Source organism: Vicugna pacos, unplaced genomic scaffold (assembly GCF_048564905.1).
Source record: "Vicugna pacos unplaced genomic scaffold, VicPac4 scaffold_21, whole genome shotgun sequence".
In the NCBI taxonomy this organism is placed as follows: Eukaryota; Metazoa; Chordata; class Mammalia; order Artiodactyla; family Camelidae; genus Vicugna; species Vicugna pacos.
The window spans coordinates 2428200-2446230 of NW_027328742.1; positions in this window are offsets into that span (position 1 = coordinate 2428200).

An 18031-nucleotide genomic window follows, 5' to 3' on the forward strand; every position below is an offset into this window, starting at 1 on the left:
GAAGTTAAAAGTTAAGTTTTTCATATTTCAATCTTATTTTATCTGAAAATGGCATAGCTATTTAATAAAATCCTATCATTTAACTTAATTTAGCACAACTCTAGAATTTAAAGATACCAAACATTTACAGATTATCTTAAGCATACACTTTAAAAATATATTTTAAATATTTACCCAAAGCTCTCATCTCATTTGCATTTAATTTACTTAAAATTTTACCACACCACATTACGGTTATTTTTTTTTTTTGACAAATCTGCAACAGATATAACAGGATCTTATTTGACTTTCATTAAACCTAGGTACAGTAAAGGTATTATACTTAATATTGATGACTTTAAAGATGTATCTATTAACTAGAACATACTTAAACTAAACAATATCAATATTATCTTAATATTGGATATTTTCCATTTCATGTGATGCTGAAAGTCAATTTGTTCAATTTTTATTTTAAAAATACTTAATTTTAAGTTCTAATTTTTTAGGTCAATTAAGCTGAGCTCTTTGACTTTGACTTTTTTTTTAGCAGTAGAAATATCTCACATCTATAATGTGTACGCAGGCTTATAAACAGACAAAATATAGAGATCTCATAGCATCACTTTAAAAGTTACTTATAAGATAGGTATAATAATAGTTGAAGTAAGCTGAGTTTGCTTGCTCAAATCACTAAGGCTTACTATTTATGAAACAGACAGTTAAGATTTCTTCACAAAGTCTGAAGGACCCGTCAGAGTTCTGAGTTCTAAAATGCCAAAAATTTCTTGACCTTAAGTTTTATTTTGTTGAGCTAATTAGGCTCAATTCTAGGTCACTGTTTTTTGTATTTATATTTCTCATCTGCAAGACAAAGACACACGCGTCCAGGCCCCCAGAGAACTGCTGTCATCCATACCCAATTTTATCTCCTTAATTGGCACTTTAGTATCAGTGAGAAGAGCTGTAAATGAAGAATTCCATGTTTTAAAACTTTAAGGTTTACTTTATCATGTCTTCCAAAGCTTGCATAAGGCATTTAGTAAGGTCTCTTTTCCTTGAGTTATAAGTAAAACCCAGGGTAAACCTATTATTATATTTTTTTATTAACCACTCAATATTAGTTTTTAGTTTTACCTTATATAGGACGGCTCATGTAACTATATTGGTATCCTTTAATTTGTTCAATTAATATTTTCAGAGGGACAGATATGTGCCCAGCCTTATAATATCAAGAAGGGGAAGCGTTTTTCCACTGAAATTTATCTATCCCACAACATAAGCAAAAGGTTTATTTAAAGACCATTTAAATATACCAATTTCACAAACTTTTATCTCAATTTTATTAAATCTTATAACTTTAATTTTTATGTTTATTAGGTTTAATCAATAATTCTTATTTCTAGACGGAGTGCCAGAAGACTTTTTTTTTTTTTGGTGCATTGTATCTAATTTTATAGAAAAGTCTCTAGGATGCCCAAGTTTCACCAAAGAGCTTAGGCCCTTCTCAGTTTTTAATTTGATTAATTGGTCTGTTGTCCCAATCATTGATCAAGTATTTCAGTCTATATATACATATATTTTAAGCTGTGGTAAATAAAACGGACTTATTTGAACTTTAATTTTGGGGGGGAAGTAGGTGATCTCTTTGGCCCTTTTTTTTTTTTTTAACTTTACGTAGTGTAGTATCAAAACCTCATATCTAAATCCACAACTGTCCATTTTATTTATCTCATTGAAAATAACCATATAAAAATATTTATCTATTTGGGATAAGACACTAGTCTCTTTTTTTTTGACATTTTTACAATGCTTTTTCCAGTTATTCAAACTAATTAAGATTAATTATTCTAAGTTTTTATTAGCATCTCTAGAACCTATTATCGGAAAGGAAAAACACAAATGTAGCTTTTTAAAGCAGTTTGATTTTTTTAACTAAGTTCTTAGGTTAACCATTATATATATTTTTCTACCTTTAAACTTCATTTTAATAGGTACCAATAAAACAGCTCTTTATAATGAGATCTGTTTGAACTTTCACAAATTTAAATGTATTTCCAAATTAAAGGATCCATCATATGGCCATCAATTTATATATATATATAGTGATTTTAAACCAATAAGATGAAAAGGCTCTTCCACATGAGAGTTGGGGTGTTGCCTAAATAAAATTCAAAGGTTTACTCTCCAAAAGTTAAAGGCCTTTGTGGTCCAGGCTGATGCAGAAAAGTTTAAGATGGCAAAATATCTGAAAATTGGTACAAAGAATTGCTTAGAATCCCAATTTATTCGCGTGGCCAACATATGTACAGAATACTTGTAACTTTTGTATGGCAGAGTCAAAGTTTTCCTTTAAAAAAAAAAGTACGCATATATACACATACATACACACACTTAAAACAACAAGAGAAAGATAAAACATTTACATTTCAAGGACACAGGAAGAGAAATCCATGTTCCCCATAAAGGGGATTTTGTTTTTATAAGTTCAGAATTCCAAAAAATGTTTTTATCAGGCCTGTTTAGTTACTTTCAAAGTGAGTTATTCTTTTCTTACTCCCAATTAATGTTGTAAGTTTTGTATGTATATAAACCTGGCTGGGGTAATAGTTGGAGTCTGGCAATCTGTCATTTCTTTTTCTTTTCATTTCTGTTTTTAATTTTTTTTTGAAAGATCTATTCCCCTTTGTAAGGTCGGGTTCTCAGATAAATTTGCTAGTAAGATTTCCCACAGGGACAACTCTGTGGCATAAAATCTTTGTCTCTAACACTCCTGAAAGATTCTCTGTCACCCGAGAAAGCTGTTACAAGCCAGGAGGAGGGTCCCAATTTTGGAGTTGAAAGTTTCCTCATAAGAGTTTTACTTTTATCCTGAAAAATTTAATGGAGGTAACCAAATTGAGGAAAACGTTAGACCAGCCTCTTACCTAACCACTCAGTCCTGTCCCCAGTGTCTTCCAACTTGGATCCACTCGGGACGTCTCCACTGGGTGAGTATTTTCCTCATATATTTCCACCAGCCCCACTTCAGACATCTCCTCAAGGTGGGTATTTCTCGTTAACTTTCAAACAGGCCCCACCCAGTATGTCTCCACTGGGTGGGTAATTCACCCCAGTTTCTTTCAACTGAAGGGCCATGTACCTGGATACACCGCCAGATAAAACTCAGGATCATCAACCAATATATGAGATCCGAGAACCAGGAGAGACTCACCCAAATTCATCTCGACTCCCCGAGGAGCCTGATGGGCACAAAGGGCCACAGCTGGTACCAAGGCTCCGGTTACTCAGAGAGTTGAGGTGGAGAGAAGTCTGCTCTGGATCCCTTCATGGTGTCCAAAATTGTTGACTGTATTACATGTGCAGCCTAAAAGTTAAGAGTTATGTTTTATTTGGCAGGAGGACTCGAGCTGGGATGACAGCCTCTCAGATATCTCTGAGGGACTGCTCCCAAGAGGTTGAGGAAGAGCTAGGATATATAGTAGCTTTACAACAAAGACCAGGTTGTTGGAACAATAAAAGATTCTTTGTTATCTAAAGAAAGCGAGGTATCTCAAGTTCAAGAATTTAGTGCTTTTGTATGTATGGGAGGCAGGAAATATTTGGACTCACTGAATTCATTTTTTAGACAAGCACCTAGCTATCTAGGGGCAGTAGCCTGTCCTTTCTTATTCTGAGTCTTCTCAGTGGGCACCATTGTGATGTGCTGCAGCCCCTGTGCTGCAGGCCTGTCCTCGCTGGGGGGTGGCAGCAGCCTTTAATTACTTGGTATCAGTATTCTTTGTTTACTGACATGGTTGCAGTATTTTTAATTATATTGTAGTATTTTCGTTCACAGACTGATTAGGGATAATCTGCAACCTTGGAAAGCAACCGAGATGGGATTACTGCAGATACCTTCTACATTAATAAGTCGTGTGCAAACATAAACATGGAGGAAGCATACATTTGGATTTGGTGGTGTAGAGAATGGTTTCTGCACATTACAGGAGAGCGCAAGGCAAAATTCCTTAAGTCCACCTTTCTTTACTGTAGTGGTTTCAGAGAACAGTTTATGGTCATTAACCAAGATTGACAAATGGTGGCACACATTGCATTTAAGAGCTGGCCGGCTGCAAACTTGTGTATTGAACAGGAGGAATTCATAGACAAGTGGTCAGGTGGATGGGAGAGAGTTGGAGCCAAGGCCTGGGCCCAGATTCAGGTTGAAATCGCCATTTCCTCACCACAGGGCTTTGGACTAGAATGTAAACCCTCTTAACCTTTTGGAGAATCTGTGAAATGGGCATGATAATATTTGTGTCTTCCTGGGATTGTTGTAAGTTCAAAAGAGTATTATAGCACACATGAAGCACTTAACACACTGGCGCTTAGCAGTGTTCACTGTGTGGGGCCGCCCCGCTTAGCGTGTGTCAGAGCCGTAAAGGCAGCATTTGTCTTTTGAGGATGCACTGGTAGCCCCTTGAATAGGTTCTGAATTTGATGATTTCCTTTAATCCTTGTAACTCTGTGTGCCATGGGCAGTTATTTTCATGGACAGATGAGGAATCTCAGGGTAAAAAAGACTGTGTAATTTGCCCAGTCAGACCATAATTTTGGGTGCAGGGGCCTCGGTTCAGCATGGGCCCCTGGGCCTTCTGCCCTTTCCATTCAGCACCAGAGCCAGATGTGGGGTTGGCTGTTTCCCTGCCCAGAATATCCCGCAGGAACCAAGACACAACTGGCCCTGTGCTGCTTGAGCAAAAACTCCGAAGGAGAGGCAGTTATAAAAAGGGATCAACATAAAAACAGACGACAGCAAACTGTGATCAGCTCTGAGAAGGAAAAGAACACGCCTCGCCGTGCAGAGCTGGGGGTTTTCCCGTCGGGGCTGCTCTGGGGTCGTTCATCTCAGCTAAACAATCTCTGCTGCTGCACCAAGGCAGGAAGGCAGGGCGCATGTGGCCAGGTAGACAGGGTCTCATTGATCGTACTCATTCCCCATTAAGCGACAGCTCTCACGGGCACTTACCTAGTAAACAGATGTCGGCCATAATCATCACGCACTTTGCTCGGTAGTTTTATTGGCCCCAGCATTCAGATGAGGTCATTGAAGCTGCGGAGTTTGCTGCATGCCCGTGATTACCTTGGAAATAACCCCACTGGTCTTTCAACCTAGACTGGTGTGGCTGTCATGTCCCAGCCCTGTGAATGTCATCCTGTAGCTTCTCCCAAGCAGCCCAAATGACTGACATTGATATGCTTAATTCGTAGGAAATGGTATGTGACAATAAGAGAAAAAGGTAGTAAGAAATTGTTTGGAAAACTGGAAAAAAACCAATTCTCCCCCAGCTGGGGGAGTGTACCCTGTGTCTCTCACCCCACTCACTGCCTGTCACCTCCTCCCTGCCGACTCCACGACTCCACGTTCAGAAGCCACTCTGAGCCTTTGAAGAACATTTTGCTTCATGACACTGTTGACTAGGACCTGCGACCTCTCTGTCCCTTGTAAACTCTCTCTTCAAAGCCATTTACCATTTTTGCAGGCTCCTCCACTCAGATGTAAGACTAGCCTGTTTAAACTTCTTGATGCAGCTCCTTAATGAAGATCATGCAAAGGAAACCTAGCCAAAACCTGGGAGGTATGCACATAGTGACTGCAACCAGAGCATTTTGTGATGTTCAGAATCAGAGGGGTGGGTGACCCAGGAAAGGCTTTTTTAAGGTAACAAGGGGAAAGTTCAAGGACGCAAGCTGTGTGAGAAAGAAACATCTCGGTCTCAGCCAGCAAGGCACCTGAGTTCAAGATGGTGTTTGGAGAGTGCAGAGTTCTCACAAAAAAGAAGTGGTGGCATGGGAGGCGGGACAGTTGGGTACTTTACTGGGGAGGGAAAAAGTGGGCTGAACATTTCCTGGTTGAACAAGAGGATTGTGACGTGATATGCTTGTATTTTGGAGAGAAGGGTTTTGTGAGGACAGGCCTAGGAGTACACTGTCTGGCTGGGGAGTCAGCACAACAGAGAAACACAGAGAACCAGGCAGAGCCCCAGGCCCTAGCTGGGGGAGAGGCTGCCCGCCAATTGGAGCCCTGAAGGCTGCTTCGTTCCCTTAGCTGGGGCCTCAGAGCTCCCTTCACAACCCAGTCCTGTTGATACAAGAAAAAAAAAAAAGTTGGGCATGAGAAGGGCTGTGTCCCATGTTTTGGTTGAGCCCCTGGGATGTGCCCCACCATATTTTATTCCTTGGCTTCGTGCAGTAAAGAATTCAACAGCAAGCCAGTATTGAGTAAAGGTAGATTTATTCAGAGAGATACACTGAAAGGCAAGAGAAACGTCACGAGATTTGGGGGTTTGATGCTCAGATTAAAGGTAGGTACATAATCCACAGACAGAATGTGGGTCTTCTCCGAAGAGGGAGAGAGAGTGGTGACCACGAGGTGGCGCTGTGTTGCTGATTTTCTTGGGCTTGGTGGCTTCATACGCTAATAAGTAGAAGGACCAGCCTAAGGGCAAGGGGCTGGGATTCCCTGGGAGTTGGCCATTTCCCACCCTGTGATATATTGTGGCTAGCCTTGGGACTGCCATTGTGTCTGGGGGCATGTTATTCACCATGTTACTATTACAATGGGTGTTTAATGAATCTCAAGATCTGCTAGAATTTAAATCTCTTCATCCTGAGCCTCAAGGCCTATTGGGGTTGAATCCTTCACCATTTTGATGTTAATTGCTGTGACATTCCTTGAATGGCTGGGCTCTGCCCCCTTGCATTCTGCCTCACTGTGATGACACAGAGAGAGCAAAGGCCTGGCCCTGCCTGTGCTCCTGCATTTAACAGCGGGAGGGGTGGGGTGGGCTTAGGATGACTCTGAGTGGTGAGAAACTATGTTTCAGATTTTCCCACCTGGGAAATGGGAACCTGCCAGCAGCCACCGCAGATTTATCTCACGAGCATTATTACTTGTGTTATTACCGAAACAACAGGCCAGCCAAGACACAAGCACCAATCGGAGGGTTGGAGTACTGAGATTTATTACGCCAGTGGGCTCAGAGTGACTTCTGTTCCGAAGCTCTGAGTACTACCAAGATGTGCATAGGAAGTTTTATACGGTTAATTACAAGTATGCGGCTATTAGCCAATATGGCTCAAACAACAAAAAGCAAGGAATCAGTACACTGAAACTTATCAATTTGGAATAGATCAGGTTACTGTCAATTGTTGACCTTGGATTTAGGAGTTAGCTTATTAGCCCAGTAAACTGACACTAAAGATCAGGTTTACCATGTACCCCAGCAAAACTTAGATCAGTAAACCTACACTAATCACAATTAGATTTGTGACTTAGCTTGATTGCACAGCTAGGGTTTTCCTTCACAGTGTCTCTTATCTTTTCTATTTTTCTTTTAATTTTTTTAAGTGTTTAATCCAAATTTAATATCAGGGTTTTTTGTGAAAGAAATTTCTCTTTTTCTTTTCTCTGGGGCCCTTTTTGGGGAGTAGGTAATTAGGTGTATTTATCTGTTAGTGGAGGCCCTGGGGCTTAAACCCAGGACCCCGTGCACGCTAAGCACACGCTCTACCACCCGCCCCATCATCTTTTTGCTTTAGCTGCCAAGAATCTTACAGCTGAATTTCTAGTCGGACTTTAACACTTGCCCTGACTTCATGGAATCCATTTTTATGACTTTATCTCCCCCTGGTTTCATTTAAATATTGAATGTGCATTTTCTCTTCACTCTCAGTTTTACCTTTTTGTTGTTATGGTTGTTAAGCTGTGTTTAAAATAATTGTTTAAATTCTCTTTTAACAAGAGGCTAAATGTAAATAAATATGTAAACAAAGAGCACACTTAAATGCTTTTATGCATTCTAAGCTGTTTAATAGTTACTTAAAAACCAAATTGAATATTACAGTGATAACATTTTTAGATTAGTTTTTAATTTTTTATAAAGATATAGCTGATTTAAAATATGATATATGTTTCAGGTGTACAATAGATGCTCCATTTATAGTTACTGTAAAACATTGGCTGTATTCCCTGTGTTGTAAGATACATCCCTCTAGCATGTTTACAATACATGTTGCAGTTTGTATAAGAAATTCGGGTAATGCAAAGTCTGGGACGTGGCTGTGTCTGACCCAGGTTCACGCTCACTCTGCCTGTCAGAGCTCAGGCCCTCACTCCTGTCTGCAGGGGAGCCAGTGGAGGCAGCTCTCATCAGTGCTGGGACCACCCTCTGAGTGGCAGCGACAGCAGTGACTGTATGTGGAATTGCAAAGTGTTGTTCCAAGAGCTTAACATGCATTTCTGCATTTAATAATTAAAGCCCTCCTGTGAGGAAGAGTTTTATGTTTTTAATGAATAATACATTTTATTTTGATATTGATAGACTTTAATCCTCCGGAAACTTTAATGGAGTAGTACAATAAACACTTAGATACAGTTCACCTTAAAGGGCACTATTTGGCCTTTTGTGTCTGGCTTATTTTAGCATAAAGTTTCAAGGTTCATCCATATTGAAGCCTGAATCAGTTCTTTATTCTTTTTGTTTGATAATATCCTTTTTCTTTTTTTTTTCGTTTTTAGTCTATTTAAAAGTATTTTCATTGAAGTCTAGTCAGTTTATAATGTTGTGTCAGTTTCTTGTGTACAGCACAACACCAGTTAAATAGGAACATATCTGTATTCATTTTCATACTCTTTTTAAACATAAGTTACTATAAGATATTGAATATCTTAGAGTATGAAAATGAATATGCTATACAGTATAAACTTGCTGTTTATTCTTTACATACTCAGTATCTGCAAATCTTGAACTCCCAATTTATTCTTACCCACACCCTCTCCCCTCTGGTAACCATTGTTTTGTTCCTATGTCTCTGTGTCTGTTTCTGTTCTGTAGATAACTTTATCTTTTTGTTTCTTTGGTTTTTTTTTTTTTTTTGGTTCCACATTTGAGCGATCTCATATGGTATTTTACTTTCTCTTTCTGCCTTACTTCACATAGAATGACATTCTCTAGGTCCATTCATGTTGCTGCAATTGGCATTATTTTATGGCTGAATAGTAGTCTATTGGACAAATATGCTACAACCTCTTTATTCAGTGATCTGTCAGTGGACATTTAGGCTGTTTCCATGTCTTGCTATTGTATATTGTGCTGTTGTGAACATTGGGGTGCAAGTGTCTTTTTGAATTACGGATCCTTTTGGATATATGTCCAGGAGTGGGATTGCTGGGTCATATGGGAGGTGAATTTTTTGTCTTTAGAGGAACCTCTATACAATTTTCCACAATGGTTCCACCAAACTGCATTCCCACCACAGTGTAGGAGGTTTCCCAATTCTCCACAGCCTCTCCAGGATTCATTGTCTGTGAACTTCTGAATGATGGCTATTCTGACTGGTGAGAGGTGATACTTGATTGCAGTTTTGATTTGCATTTCTCTGATAATGATATTGAACATTTTTTCATGTGCCTTTTGGCCATTTGTATGTCTTATTTGGAGAAACGTTTCTTTAGGACTTCTGTCCATTTTTGAATTGAATTGTTTTTTTTTCTTTCTTATTAAGTATAAAAGCTGTTTACATATTCAGGGAATTAAGCCCTTGACAGCTTCATTTATTACAACTATTTTCTCCCATTCCATTGGTTGGTTGTCTTTATGTTTTGTTTTCTGTTTCCTTAGCTTTGCAAAAGCTTGTAAGTTTAATTAGATCCCACTTGTATATTTTTGCTTGTATTTCTATTGCTTGAGTAGACTGCTCTAGGAAAACATTGCTAAGATGTATGTCACATGTTTTGCCTATGTTTTCTTCTAGGAGGTTTATAGTGCCTTGTCTACATGTTTAAGTCTTTAACACATTTTGAATTCATTTTTGTATATGCTGTGAGGGAGTAGTCTAATTTCAATGATTTACATACAGCTGTTCAGTTTTCCCTACACCATTTGCTGAAGAGGCTGCCTTTACTCCATTGTATGTTCTCACCTCCTTTGTCAAAGATTCAATGACCAAATATTTGTGGGCCTATTCTTGGTAATTTTGTTTATCCGTTCATTGATGGATGGATATTGTTAGTAACTTTTGGCTACTCTGAATGATACTGCTATGAATATTGATGTGAAAGTCTTTGTGAGAATAGGTTTTCATTCTGTTGGCTGTACAGTTGGCCCACCATATCTGTAGTTTCCTCTTCATGGATCCAGATGGCTGATTGTAAAGGGACTGGAACATCCTTGGATTATGGTATCCAGGGTGGGGGGTTCCTGAAACCAACCCCCCGAGGATACTGAGGGATGACTTTATAAGTAGGAGTGGAATTGCTGAGTCATATAACTCTAAGCTTTTGAGGAAATACCAGACTTCTCCAAAGAAGCTGCACCATTGTCCCTTTCCACTGGCTACATATGAGGTTTCTCTGCCTCCTGAATGACCCTTGTTATTGTCCATGTTTTGATTATAACCATACTAGTGTGTGTAAAATGAGATCTCATTTTAATTTTGAATTGGCTAGTGATGCTGAGCATCTTTTCATATGCTTATTGGCCATTTGTATATCTACTTAAATTCGTGGTAAATTTAAAATTTGGGTCTATTTTCTTCTATTGTTTAGTTGTAAGCATTTGTTATATATCCTGGATACTTCTCTCTATTTAGATACATGCTTTGCAAAATTTTTCTTCTATTCTGCACGTTGTCCTTTCACTATAGTTTTTTTAAACATTAAAACAATTCTTTACAGGGGAGGTAATTAGATGTATTGATTTACTCTATCTTTCTTGCTAAGCACGCACTCTATCACTTGAGATACCCATTTCCCCTGTCATTTCACTTTCTTGATGATGTCTTTTATAGGAAAAGGGTTTTAATTTTGATGAAGTCCAGTTTATCTGCTTTTTTCTTCTATCACTTGTGCTCTTCGTACTGTATCTAGGAAACGAAAGCCTGTCATTAGACCACAAAGATTTATAATTTGTCTTCCATTAGAAAGATTATAGGTTTAGTTTTTACGTTTCTGTCTGTCATGTATTTTGAATTAATTTTTATTTTTTATATAAAATACAGGGGTCCAGATTCCAGATTCATTCTTTTGCCTTCAGATACCCAGGTGTCCCTGCACCATTTGTTGAATAGACTATTCTTTCAATGGAGTGTTTTTGGCACCCTTGTGGAAAACTGTCTGTAAATGTAAGTTTTTACCCCCTGGGTTTTTATTGTGTCTCATAGATTTATTTATCCAAACTTATGCCAGTACCATACTGACTTGTGTACTGTAGCTTTTTAGTACCCTTTAAAGTGAGTCCTCCAACGTTGCTCTTTTTTTTCAAGATTGTTTTTTGATGTCCTGGGCCCCTTGCACGTCCATATGAATTTTGGGATCAGTTTTTCATTTTTCAAAAGAAGTCAGCTGGAATTTTGATAGGGATTCCACTGAATATGTAGATCACTTTGGGGAGCCTTAACATTTTTAATAATATTGTCTATCATTCCATGAAAATGGGATGTCTTCTATATATGTAAATCTTTTAAAACTTATTTTGGTGATACTTCAAATTTTCAATGTACAAATCTTGTAAATTTTTGTTAAATGTATCTCTCATTTTATTTTTAATGCTGTTGTAAATGGAAAGGCTGAGTTTCTTATGGGTGGGACTATATATCAATCTTCTTATTTCTAGTATTCTTTCACAGCAAATACCCTAGGTTTATATTGCTACATAAATCTATCCACAACTATTCCCTGCCCCGTGTTATAAGAAACCAAGACCCAAGTTAAGCTACCTGAACCCCTATGTGGAAGTGAGAAATGAGATCCTTGGGTGGGGCTTTGTTCAGATGATACTTAGAGCTTATTCAGGATGGCTTCTTCTTAATTCCTTTTAAACAACCCTTTCGGTGTATTTAGACAGATACATTAAGAACATGACCTTTTGATGTTCAGAGGAGCTAAGACTATCATTTTAAAATAATTTCTAGTGAGAGTGTTGTACTTGAAACCTAATTTGCATCAATCTTTGAAGATTTATGTTTCAGGAGCTTTGACTAAAGAACACCTGTCTTTACTTAATAACGACAACTAAATACTCAAGCAACATGTAAGAGTTGGAGCAAACTGCCCCCGCCCCGTAGTGCTGGGTGGCTGCAGCTGTAACAGGAGTCAGCGCTTACCTCTCCCAGTACGCTTGTGCTGATCTGCTCAAAGGGTTTGTCCAACAGTTTGTCAGTGGTCTGTTGGACAAAGTCATAAAACATTGATTGAAGGTTGCTGGAATGCAATATATTCTTATTAATATTAAGTAAGCACATACTGAGTGCTTACTGTATGATGGAATTGTCCCTCAGCCTCACATGTATATTATTTCTCTTAAAACCTCACATATTTCCTTGTTATTCTCACTTTACAGATAAGGAGACTGAGAATTATGTCTTCTCTCTTTTGTGGGGAGCTCATTATCAATGATGGGAAGTTGTAAGGAAAAAGATATTGATTCATACTGAGAAAACATTTTTCTGAGAGTCAGCAATGATGAAGATGAACACTGAAGAAGGTGATGATTTTTCGAGTGAGACAAGCCCTGGGTTGTACGGATTCAGCATCCCTGTCCTGGACACGTCACGTGTAGAAATGCGTGGAGAGTGAGGCGGGGCAGCCGCGCAGGGAACGCGGATGCCGGGTCATTCGGCTGTGCTCAGGCCCAGTGGGGCTTTGTCCTAAGGGCAGTGGACCATCATTGACAGATTTTATGTAGGGGAGTGGGGTGCTCTCGTAGTTCACTTTTGACTTGTAGAGTGCTTGGAAACATTTAGAAGGCTTGGCAGGAGGTGATGTGATGAGTCAGAGTAGGGTGGCTGTGAGGTGTAGCAGTGTTCAATTTTCAAGTGATTTTCAGTCCCAGGCTTGTGGCTTAGTAGCCGTGTCACTTTGGATGACGCACTCAAGGAAGTGAAACAATTTATCTAATCAATTAAATCTGTGATGTACCCAATTCACAGGACTGTTGTGGAGATTCAGTGAGATAACGTGTGCACAGTGTGCAGCGTTGTCTCCAGCACAGATTCAGTGCTGAGTGAGTGCCAGTGAGTAACTGGTAGGTCAGGTGACGGTGGTGGGACTCGGTGACTTAGGATATCTGGGCCCTGAAGGAGGGGTCCATTCACATCTGTGAGTGATGGGCCTGAGTTGGGAGACGCAGGGAGTCTTTATCCCCTGACCAAGTGCCCTGGGCAGGACGGCTATGAGAGGAGCACAGTGAAGTCAGCTCTTTGCTGCTGGAGTTGGAGGTGCCCTTGAGACAACTTAGTGCAGTGCCACGAGCTCAAAGAGGAGGTCTGGGCTCGGGCTGTGTATTTTCCTATAATCTCACCCCTGAGGACGCCGAAATATTAATCACTGAACGTGAAGACATACTTTACAGGACAAATGAATAGTAGTATCATCTCTGTCATCAAAGCTCACGTCTCTTTTTTCATCAGTCACTTTGATAATTGGGTGCTTACAGAGCTCACTTCACCATCCTCCCGTGGGCTCAGACTCCACAGAAAAGAGCTGGTGAGGCTCCCTCTTTTCCAGAAGAAGACACATTTAGCTGGTAGACTTCTGTACCTCGCCAGACTTAGAATATGAGTTTGTTGGTTTAATTCTATTTTCTGTTGGCCATGTCCTGACAGGAGAGACATTTTACCTCATGGTTATGTTTCAATTAGCTGTTACTGAGAATTGCTGATCTGATCCATAGTGTATGCATTATATTAACTTTGTAGGGTAGTTATCATTTTTCTGTCTTTGCCCTTTAATTTTGTTTGCCCCTTCAATGTTCTATAGTATTTGGGGCTTTATTTTTTTTAATTAAGAAATGTCTGTTAACAGTTAAGAGAACAAAAGCAAAGAAAAAATGCACATGAGAGCTAAATTTAGAAAATGTCTAGTTTGTTTTCTGTCTTGGCAATGGAGGTTTCTAGAAACTAGTGAAAACCTTCATTACACAAGTTCCTTAAAATGCAGATTAAGAAATAAAACCTTCCTTACTCATCTATCAAGCTGCACAGCTAATTGTCAAGAAATTGAGGGGAAATCCTCAGAAACCAAGACAAACGAGAAAGCAGGGATTCTAGGAGATACACAAGCCTTAGAAGCCCTGGGGTGCCAGTTGGCTCCTGAACTGAATTTCAGTTGCCTTGACAGGAGTGCGGAGGGGAGCCCCAGGCCTCTCACACTGGGAGTTGTATTGCTGATCATATTATCAGCCAAGCCCATACCAAAAATCTTGGTTTACTAAAGGGTGAAATAGAAAAAAAATAATTCCTCAAGGCAAGAAAGTAAGGAAAGTCAATTATGTTGGAAGAAGGAAAAAATAAGAAATCCAAAGTAAGCATATAGTTTAAAGCTGTTCTGGCATGAGAGTGACCCCAAACTCCTGGCAGAAAAGCAGAGCTACTCCTTGATTGAGAAGTTGTGTTATGAATGAATCAGTGAACAGCCATTCTGAAAAAGGCCTCCAGATTCTAGTGGATCAAGATATTGGATCGCAAACACCTCTCTTCCAAGGTCTCATTTAAATAACCAGAAAGGTTTTAAAGGAAAGAAGCCATAATCATAGTCCTATTTATTGACATTACTATATGCTAGGAATTCAGAGGTGACTATGTAGTTGTCTCCTGTTTTATGGACTTTACTTTCTTTTTTGGGAGACAAAGTGACATAGTTGGGTATCTTGGTGGAGGGAGGTATTAGTCTGTTGCAATTAGCCAGGAGAGGAGATTAGGAAAACAGTGAAAGGTGGGTGACATTTTTAGCTGAGGACAGTCTTGTTCACTTGGCTTTTAATTGCAGGCTCAATGAGCTGTCACTGGAGGGAATAGATCTTACGGAGGATGGACTTAGCTCAGGCCTCTTTGGAATGGACAAGTGAACCTGGAGAATGACAGTCAAATCTGTGCAGACATTAAAATTCACTTGAACGTGCTCCATCCCTGAGCCAAAGATAGGACAAATATGCAGCACTTCTTGAGGACAGAGGAGTGGTTTTTAAGGTTCTCAAATAATGAATCCCAGGGAACCGGGATGGCCAGTTGTCAAACTGAGACTTTGCTCTTTGGACGGTGTACCCACCAAGGGTATTGGCCTTTTATATGTTTCCATTTCTCTTTAATACATGTCTGTTGATGAGGATGTGGGCACAAGTGTTTGACACCTTGTCGAGGCGACTTTGGGTACCTGCCTAGAAGCACGGGCACAGTTGCGGCTGCGTCATACATCTTGCAGCCCATCCCGTTCCCCGGCTCCATGATCACGGCAGAGTAGTTCCTTGTTGACCTGTCCATCTCCTCTGTGACATCATAACCCATGAAAAGACCGGAGCGTATTAACTTGGCTTTGTTAAAATCAAAGGAACAGATCAAATATGGAGTAAGATTTGCCCTTTCCTATTTCAGTAGTCCCATGGAGAAGGCAGTTTGGGCAGCTTTTTGTAGTGTCCTGGCGTCTTTCTCTCTCAGCTTCTGGATGACTCTATTGAAAACCCTTCATAGCTGTCTGGCCTGCTGGAGAAGCACTCCGCCTGTTTTGCCCTGAAGATGTGTTCTGTTTATAACTCATCTCTACTCCTTGGAAAACAACTCAATAAAAACTCAGTTGGTTTTCCACGAGCCATGGGCAGGTGTGAGGTATACCATATTATTATTTCATAAAATAATAATAATAGTAATAAAAATAATAATAATAATAATAAAAGAAGTCTTAAGACAGCACTGAGCACATTGGAGAGAGACAATAAGTGCTTTCGGGCTTAAATCAAAAGTGATGACTCAGTGTTTCCATGGCTGCTGTATTTGCTAAGCTAGTTACTCCTTTGCTCAATTACACATTTTTTTTTAACTGAAAAAGAAATACAAGCAAATGGTTAAAAAACACTCAGAGTACAAAAATACACAAGTGAAAGAAGTTTTCCCTCATCCTCTGTTCTTTCAGCCCTTTCTGGAGATGCCACTGTTTACTATCCTTTGGGTGATTTTCCAGATATGCTATGCACATTCCCACCTATGTATGTAAATTCCTTTAACGTTTTACTTATTTTTAACTTAAAGAGAATTAAACCCTCAAGTGGCTCTGCCCGGATAATAGAACAGAACAAATCTGACTCCATAATAGGTCTGTTCCTCTGTCTCCTGGGCTTCATCTTACTTGTAAAACAATGTTGCTTAGAGCCTAAAATATACAGAAGAGCCTATTCAGAAGGCTCTGACCTTTAAGGATATTTAACACTTTTTCATTCATTAAAAGATAACAAATTGCAGAATAGAAAATAACGTTTGTTTTGTTGGAAGTTTACAGGGATCTGACCCAGGCAGATAGCTGCAAGAACAAAAGAATCAAACAAGAAGGAATTCCTACACCAAGAAGTTTGCAACAACCAAGCACGTAGGAAATGAGCCTGAATTGGGACTTGGGGAGATGGTTTTCCTGGACAATAGTTTGCCATCTAGGTCTACAGAAACTTGCTATTCCATGCCCCAACACCTGGTCTCCCAAGTTATTGGCCTGTCCTGCACTGAGGAGAATGAATTTGGAATTGGTAACACTCCTATTTACCTAGAAAGCTGGGCACTGGAGGTGAGTGTTACGGAAACAGGCCAGCCAAGAAACAAGCACCACTCGGATTGTTGGAGTACTCAGATGTATTATGCTGGCGGGCTCAGACGGGCTTCGGTTCCGAAGTTCTGAACACCTCCAAGACGTGCACATGAGGTTTTAAAGGCTTAATTACAAGTAAGGGGTTATTAGCCAATAAGGCTCAAAGAACAAAAAGCAAGGAATTAGTTCACTCGAGCTTATCAACTTGTAATAAATCACATTACTGACACTTGTTGAGCTTGGATTTATGTGTTAGCTTGTTAGCCCAATAAACTAACAATAAACTTCAGATTTAGGAGTTAGCCCAGCAGAATTTAGATCAGTAAACCGACAGTTATCACCCTTAGATTTGTGACTTAGCTTCTTAGCCCAGCTGTATTTTCCTTCACATGAGGACAGCTCTCCCACACCCAGGGAACAACTATAAGCCCTTGATGTTTCCACTAGGGTGGGGTGTGGTTTACCCAGGAGGGATGGGGACTATGCACCAACACTCAGGCAGTCTGCTCTGTCTGGGGCTCTGATCTTGTACCACCCCGCTCCCCGAGAGCCCAACACCTGTGACAGTGGAGCTAAGGCTGAGATCGTGCCTGCCTGTTTCCCGGCGTGTAAAAGGGGAGTATGTACTCTTCCCAAGGTAGTTCTGAGCGACAACACCTGAGGGTGCTTGGTTCCCAGAGCAACAGGAAACCCAGCTCCGCGTGGGGGCAACGGGTGTGATACCGGTAGGGGTTCGGCAGAAGCATCGGATGGCGGGCTGGATCTGGGAGGTAAAACTTGAGCTGCGGGCCTTGAAGGGTTACAGAAGGGTACAGAGGCAGATCTGCAGCCTCCTTCGGGGTGCCCCAGAGGTAAATCTTTTTCTCTCCATCTCCGCTATGACCCTCCCTTCTCCAGATCCTTCCGTTCTCTCTGCTCTTCCTGTCCATCTGTCTCCCACCACTTTTCCCCTCCTCTCCACCTGCTCCCACCTTCTCCCTCCCTCGCTGCCCCACCTTCTCTCGCAGATCCCAGAGCGGATCGCTGGCCCTCCTGTGCATGCGCAGTCGGTGCCAGCTGGTCAGCTGGTTGAAAGCTCCATCTTCGAGCTGGGGATCGGCCCAAAGGCTTCTCAGCTCTGTTGCCCGGAAGGCTTTTGGCTCCTGCCTGGGGCCGGGGCCTCTGGCTGTGTAATTGCAAGGTGGGGGGATCTCAAGAAAGGGTTCAGGAGGCTGCGGGAGGGCGGTCCGCCTGTCACAGCCCCCCAGGGAGCCAGTCAGCATCTGTTCAGCTGAATTGCTAGGGCCAGGCTCCCAGGGCACCACCTGCCCCTGCGCCCCAGCCACAGCTGTCCAGAGCCAGGTGTGCACCTGCCGCCTCTCACCCAGCCGGGTTACCCTCAGTCCGCGGCTGGCGTCCCCTCCCCCTCTCCCGCCCGCGAGTCCTCTCTTCCCGGGCTGCCTG